Source organism: Sinohyriopsis cumingii, unplaced genomic scaffold (genome assembly GCF_028554795.1).
Source record: "Sinohyriopsis cumingii isolate HCF-2022 unplaced genomic scaffold, ASM2855479v2 utg000160l, whole genome shotgun sequence".
NCBI classification, from domain to species: domain Eukaryota; kingdom Metazoa; phylum Mollusca; class Bivalvia; order Unionida; family Unionidae; genus Sinohyriopsis; species Sinohyriopsis cumingii.
This window is the reverse complement of record NW_028315873.1, coordinates 10,093,509-10,100,503: the sequence shown is the minus strand read 5'-3', so window position 1 is coordinate 10,100,503 and position 6,995 is coordinate 10,093,509. Positions and strand designations below refer to the sequence as shown.

General features: G+C 40.6%; 1 protein-coding gene across 1 annotated transcript in view; it reads left to right on the top strand.

The window, feature by feature from the left end:
• The window catches only part of LOC149774758 (uncharacterized), a 46,887-nt gene that overhangs the window by 29,620 nt on the left and 10,272 nt on the right, over window positions 1–6,995 (top strand). The gene's annotated exons all lie outside the window — the stretch shown is intronic.

Below are 6,995 nucleotides of genomic sequence, written 5' to 3'. Positions count from 1 at the left end.
CTCTGAAATTATTGTTATTTAAATTCCAAATAATCATAAATTACCCATTACATCGTCAAGGAATACCGCCATGTCGGCCTACATAAATTGCATATTACAACGTCATGGAATATCGCCTTGTCTGTCTGCATAAATTACCCATTACAACTTCAAGGAATAAAGCCATGTCGGCCAACATAAAGTACCTATTACAACGTCAAGGAATAGCGCCATGTCGGCCTACATAAATTACCCATTTCAACGTCAAGGAATATAGAATGTTCTGAATGATTTCCAATAGTCTTGAATGTTCTGATATGTTCATAGTCGTGAATGTCCCGATATACCAATGATGTAATCCAGAATATCTTTAAATGAATTTTTAAAAATCAAATTTAATGTAATAATTTCAGCTTCAATGGGCCTTTTAATAATTTCTGAATAATTTAGAATCTTTCCAGCGGAGAAAAAACGGTTTAATTGTAGATCAGGCCAGGTTTTGAACTCAGGTATTAGTAAACATCTTGTTTACTACTTAAAATTATTGACAAAAGTCAGGTATGCAAACACTCCATCAACAATTCTCAAATACCAGGGACAAAATTACGCTTTAAAACAGAAAAACACCTTAAAAGAAAATCAATCCAAACTAGAAATATATTTTTGTTGTTAAAATCGTGACACACGCTGGAACAGATTAAATACGTTTTGCAAACAATATAGTGGGCTGATCAGTAAAACAAAGACATGGACAATTCCAAGGGCATGCGAGGTTAGATTGATACTTGACATGCGCGTAGATTTGAGCCGTTAATAGGATTATCTGAGGACTTTGCACCATACCAAAGTGTCAGCTTTTAAGGCGAATTCTTGATAACTAAGCCATTGCAGGTAAGCGATTTAAGGAATACTATGTTTATCTGCCATTATAAAATTGTGATTACTTCTGGTAATTTGTATACATGTCAATGGAATAATATTAGCTTATTTTGTTTTAAATTAAATACAGGCCTCTTTTAAACCAGACATGTGGCATCGCTATTGATGCTTTACCTAATGGAGACCGACAAAACAGAACTCTCACTGACAATCGACGAAGTTTTATATCGTATACAAAGATTATTTTTTTTAAATGAAACAAACTGAGATATTTTAATGATGGGCGTTACTAGATACAGTACAAGAAACTGAGTCATTAACAAAAGAAACGTTAGGTAAAGAAAGGTGTCAGAAGAAAACTGACAACGTTCCACGCCAGGGTCTTTAAATGAGTATTTAACATCATTGATAATTCTAATGGACTTAAAATAAAGATATCAAAGTACTGTATATCATGCCTCAGACGTGTATTGTGACGACTATGTGAAACAACTGAATTTATTGTGACGAGGAAAGTAGTGGAGGGGAACGATATGGCGTTTAATGGAAAAGAAATTACAAGATCCCTTGGGAGGATATAGCGTCAATGGGAAAATACATTACAGACCCCCTTTGGGACTGTATAACGTCAAAATGTATAGCGATAACGGCAAAATACATTACAGGTAAGGTGACGTCACATTATAGAAGATTGGTAATAATACTGTAGCAAGGTTCTGACCTCAATAGGGACCAAAGAGCGGGAAAAAACCTAGAACGTTTTGCCGGGAAAGAGACATAGATAACACATACAACAGACAACAGACAACAACACAAACAACTATACAACCGACTAAAACATTTTTTGGGCAAAATAAGCATATCTTGCCGAGGCATATGAGTGGCCCTGAAAAGGGCCTTCGCTTTTATGTTAACATCATTCCGTTAGCATAGAGGGCATCACATATGTCTTGTTCTCTTCCTCAAACTTGTTCTGACTTTTGGTCCGTAGATGAGAGCTCTCTTCAAACAGCCATATCTCCACATAAATTATTCTTTTCCAAACGCTCGTATCGGTGATACGGATAATTGTCCATGCTGATCTGATTTACATGGGTAAGTTCGTACGGATTAGCATTGACGATACGACAGTATATGATTCTACGTTTGTCCACATCTTGTGACCAGAACAGGTGAAGGGAATGAACTAAACGGGGTTATTTATAGTGGAAGAGCGGATCGAAACGGACTGAGTTTATTCACCAATCTTAACACGTGTTAAAAAATTCAGTCACAGTGTGGAGTCTGTCTTCCAAACCGAAGAGAGCTGACTATGACGTCACATTCACTATATATGTGCGCTAGCGTCTATGTGCAGTCAATCCATGCGACAGAGCTTCCCAAAATGACTGAAACTAAGAAGACAATGAATTGGGGTGCACCAGCCGAGGAGACGAGAATCGATGTCATAGCAGCAGCTACCAAAGTCAACACAGACCTACTTCCAGAAGAGGTCGATTTTAATTGGGATTTTTTCTTTTTTCTTCGCAAGAATTTGTTGCAGTACCAGTACATTCGCCACCTTCTCTTTCTTTACCGCATGTCAAGGATTTTAAACAGAGACAGAAAGAAGAATTGGAGAAATTTTTACAGCAGCAGAAAGAAGCAGAGCAAGCTTTTCTCCTTCAACAGCAACAGCAAGAAGAAGAGGTAAGAAGAAGGAAACGACAAGAAGAAGAAGCAGCAGCAGAGAAGAAACAAAGTCTAGGAGAGAAGGAGGACATGGAAAGTGAAACAGTGACGGTACTCTTAGACATTTTGGCAGAGTTAATGAGTCTGAAACAAATGTATCAGGCTTCTTTAATACGACCCAGTAGAAAAATACCTTCCCGAGCCAAACAACCGAAACCTGTTACTACGCCTGCAATACCACCCTTAGTGATTTCTACCAATTCATCATCGACAGGAACCAGTTCAGAAGCAGGCCTTGGCCTTGGCAAAGGCTTAAGGCAGTTAGAACTGATTACGTCACTTTAAAAAAAATTAAACAAACAAATCCCCAGCGGTTCTTTTCAGGGCCTCTCACTTCTCTCGAAAATAGATATTACTTCAACTGAAAAAATCAATTATAGCTCAAAATCACTTTTTTACCCATGATGTACGTGTGTGAGTGCATGAGTGTAGGTTCTTATTCTAAAAAAATCAAAATCAAGAGACACTTACGTTTTCTGTTTGGTCTATTCTGGTACTAATTTTACAATTCAATATCACAACACAGCACTTTAAAAAATACATAGACTCCTTCTGTGTCTTTTGTTCACTGTCTGTGTTTTCAGAATTTCATCACTTTCACAAGTTTTTTCTCTCCTCTTCTTCCTCATTTTCTTCTCGTCATCTTTTCTTCTCTTTCTTTCTCTTTCTGTACGTGTCTGGGTTCTTCCTTTGGGGAGGGTAACTCTTCTTATTCCTGTTCGGAACCCCTCTCTTCTCCTTGCGCCTGTTGTTTATTGGGGCATTCTGAAGACCAGTGTCCTTTCTCTTGACAATAATAACATGTATCTTGAATTTTGCCTCTTCTGAAACCTGTTTTGCTTTTTTGACGGGCTTGATACTATGAAGACCAACGTCCTTTCTTCTTACAGATATAGCAAGTATCTTAACTTTTATCTCGAAAGGAGGGAGAGTATTCCGTCGGTTTATCTGAAGAAAACTTTCGTATAATACCTCGTAAAGCTCTGATCAGAAGTTCGATCTGTGTGTGCTCTTCCATCGTTCTGGTTAGTTTGAGAGTGAAATGAATACTGGAAGGGAAGACACTATCCCTTTATATATACACTGGTCTAACATGATATAAAGAGGCCCATGGCGTTTAAAATGTAGTACTTTGCCTTTTTCAGTCAAGATGAAATGATCGCAGCATGTCGTAGATACAAAAGAACAAAGTAAGAGGCAGAAACGTGACTTGTCGCATCGTACAGTAGCTGATATTTTGGCACAAATTCATGCCAGTGATTTGGAAGATGACATGAGTGAGCCAGAATCCAGACCCAGAGATTCACCCAACCAAATTTCACCACCATTAGTAAACTCTGAAAATTACTACCACATTCGAGAGACGGAAAAGCGCTCCTCTAGATAATTTAGAATCACGGCTTACAAGTTTAAAGATTTCAAGTCCCACGTACTGCTGGAGAAAGCAGAAGGTTTCATCACCGAGGTGTGAGATTCTTTGTTAACCACACTGAAACGGCAATGTCAGGCCAAAGAAGACGATCGCTTGAGACTTTCCATTTATCATGACAGTTTGAAGTCCCCCGTTTGGATCGAGTTTAGCAGTCCGTCAGAACTGTTACCTTCCAAAGTCATCGACAAGATTCAACACATACATCAATCAAACGACAAGTTTCAGATCACCTATGGAAAAGCCACACTGCTCATGACCCACGTTTCTCTTTCCCCTGGGACCGGACAACGCAAAAAGGGGTTACTGTTGGACAGCCTTCGTAGCATAAAGCGTAGCCTTGTTCAAATTAATAATCCTCAAGACCAGATCTGTTTAGGCCCTGCCATCGTGGTGGAACGAACGTATGCCAACAAGAATGACACGTTAGAATGGAAAAGAGCCTGGAAAACAATTCAACTATCGGACCGAGCCAAACAAGGAAGGGAAGCAGAACTCCTGTTACAGCAAGCTGACCTGTCCAAAAACACAACCTGTGGCATTCCTGAAATGCAAAAATTGCAAGACGTCCTGGCTCCAGCTACACCTTGAAAGTGCACCGTTCAGATGTGCGTGGACCTTTGTTGTTTCGAGGCAAATATTTCAAAGACGCAAACTACATTCACGTCTCTCAGCACGACGAACATTTCGATGCTATCACCAGTATCATCGCATTTATGGGATACGGTTATTACTGTGAGAAATGTGAATATGGCTATAGCAATCGAGAGCAACACAAGCATAGTGGATCGAAATGCTCAGGATTTTTTTAATCTCTACCCTGTCTGGAAGATGGACAAGAACGAGTGCATTGTCCTGCTTGTCAGCGCACTTTTGTTAGACATGCCTGATACCAACAACATCTAAAGACGCAAGGTTCACAGCAGAAAAGTGCTTGTCAACACCTGAGATCGTACCCTACTTGTGAACAAGGGATACGTACCAACAATGCCAAGGAACACGCATGTTCGAGGAAGAAACAATGTCACATTTATCACCAAATCGTGGAGTTGGAACACAATTACTACATTCAAAAATACCATTCCAAACACGAGGAGGAAGATGACCAGAAGAAAGGCAATTTCATCTTGTTTGATTTTGAATGCATGCAAGAGACCGGCATTCACATTCCTAATTTATGCGTGACTCATCGAGCGTGCGCGAGGTGCATCCAAGAGCCTGTCGTTAGTCATTGCCCTCAGTGCAGCAAGATTCCTGGAGGACGTTAAAAAAATCGTTCGGGAACAGAACACGCAAGCCGATTTCGCCCAATCGATTTTAGACCCCATCGACGAGACGTGGAGCCAAGAGTACATAGAACGTTACGGAGATTGTCATCGCCATGCCACGGTAATGACTCACAATTTCTCAGGATACGATGGACAGTTTCTTTTGAGATACTATGCGGAACAAATCACCGAACGTCCTAAAGTGACTTTGAATAGAGCCAAAGTAATTTCCATGCAAGTGGGTCAAGTACAGTTTAAAGAGTCGATAAGTTACTTGGCCATGCCATTGAGTCGAATGCCTAAATCGTTTGAAATGCCAGAAATGGCCAAAGGCTATTACCGCACTTTTTCAATACCGAAACCAATCAAAACACAGTTCTGCCCCATTTGCATCAGGCCCACTACTACGACCCCGACAACATGCGTGCCGAACAACAACAAACTTCTACTCTTGGTGCTAGGCTGACGCCTCGGCCCCCTTCGACTTTCAGGAAGAAATGTTCAATTATTGTCGTTCCAACGTGGATATGTTATGGAGTTGCTGTGGAAAATTTCGAGAATTATTCATGGAATACGGAGGACTCGTGGGAGCAAGATAAAAAAAGACCAAGAAGACAAAAAGGACCTCTGGAGTCCAAACATCTCAGACGTGACACTTGAAATTGAATGGAAGAACGAAAACTAGCTTTAGTGCTTTAAAAACGATAGATGGAACACCATCATTGGCAAGAACACCAGACCCCACATTTGCCTCCCAATCCGAATATGACCGAGATGTCCCAGTTACAACATGAATTGCAATCGTTTATAGATCGCAACGATTCGTCCGAAAAAGAAAAATAGCAAAAGTACGATCAACTCTTGCAACGACTACACCAGAACGCTTTAGTTGAAACAGCTCTACCCACACTGAAAGATTTTAAGGCCATGATAAAAAATCCATCAACATCATCAGCACTACCCCCAGCGGTCAAGACAGACATAGCCCCACGAATGCATGAGGAAGAAGAGGTACGAGAAGTCTTTCAAACACCGTCAGATGTTACCATTCCTAGAAATATTTCAGCGTCCTTGCTGACCCCTTCCCCCACTCCCCAACAAGAAAAACTTAAAGCTTGGGTTATAAAGATGATGTCCACTCCTCCTTCGACAGAAGTGAAAAAGATAGAAGGGAAACCAGATGTGGCAAAAGAAAAGAAGACCAAAACAATTACATTACCACCTCCACCACCACCACTACCTTCGACTTCTACTCCCGTGGCACATCGGACACGTAAAGCCGTTTCCAAACCATCATTTTGACCCATCCAAAGTAGCATTTAAAAATGGAGAAGGTGTTAGCCAGCATTTACTGCGATCCATCCCATCCTGGGGGTTATGGAGGAGTTCAGTAATTGTATCGTGCTGCCAAAAGTCGACTGAAAAGTCTCCGTTTACATCAGGTGCAACGATGGTTACAAGAACAAGCCACTTATACTTTACACACACCTATTCGACGAAAATTTTCCAGAAGTCGTACCAAAGTGGAAGGCATCGATCATCAATGGCAATCTGATTTAGCCGATGTCTCTCATTTGGAAACCTACAATTGTGGCTTCAAGTCTTTGTTTTGTGTCATCGACGTCTTTTGTAAATGTGCCTGGGTCGTGCCATTGACTTCCAAATCGAGCAATGATTTAGTGCGAGCCCTCCAACTGGTGTTGAAACAA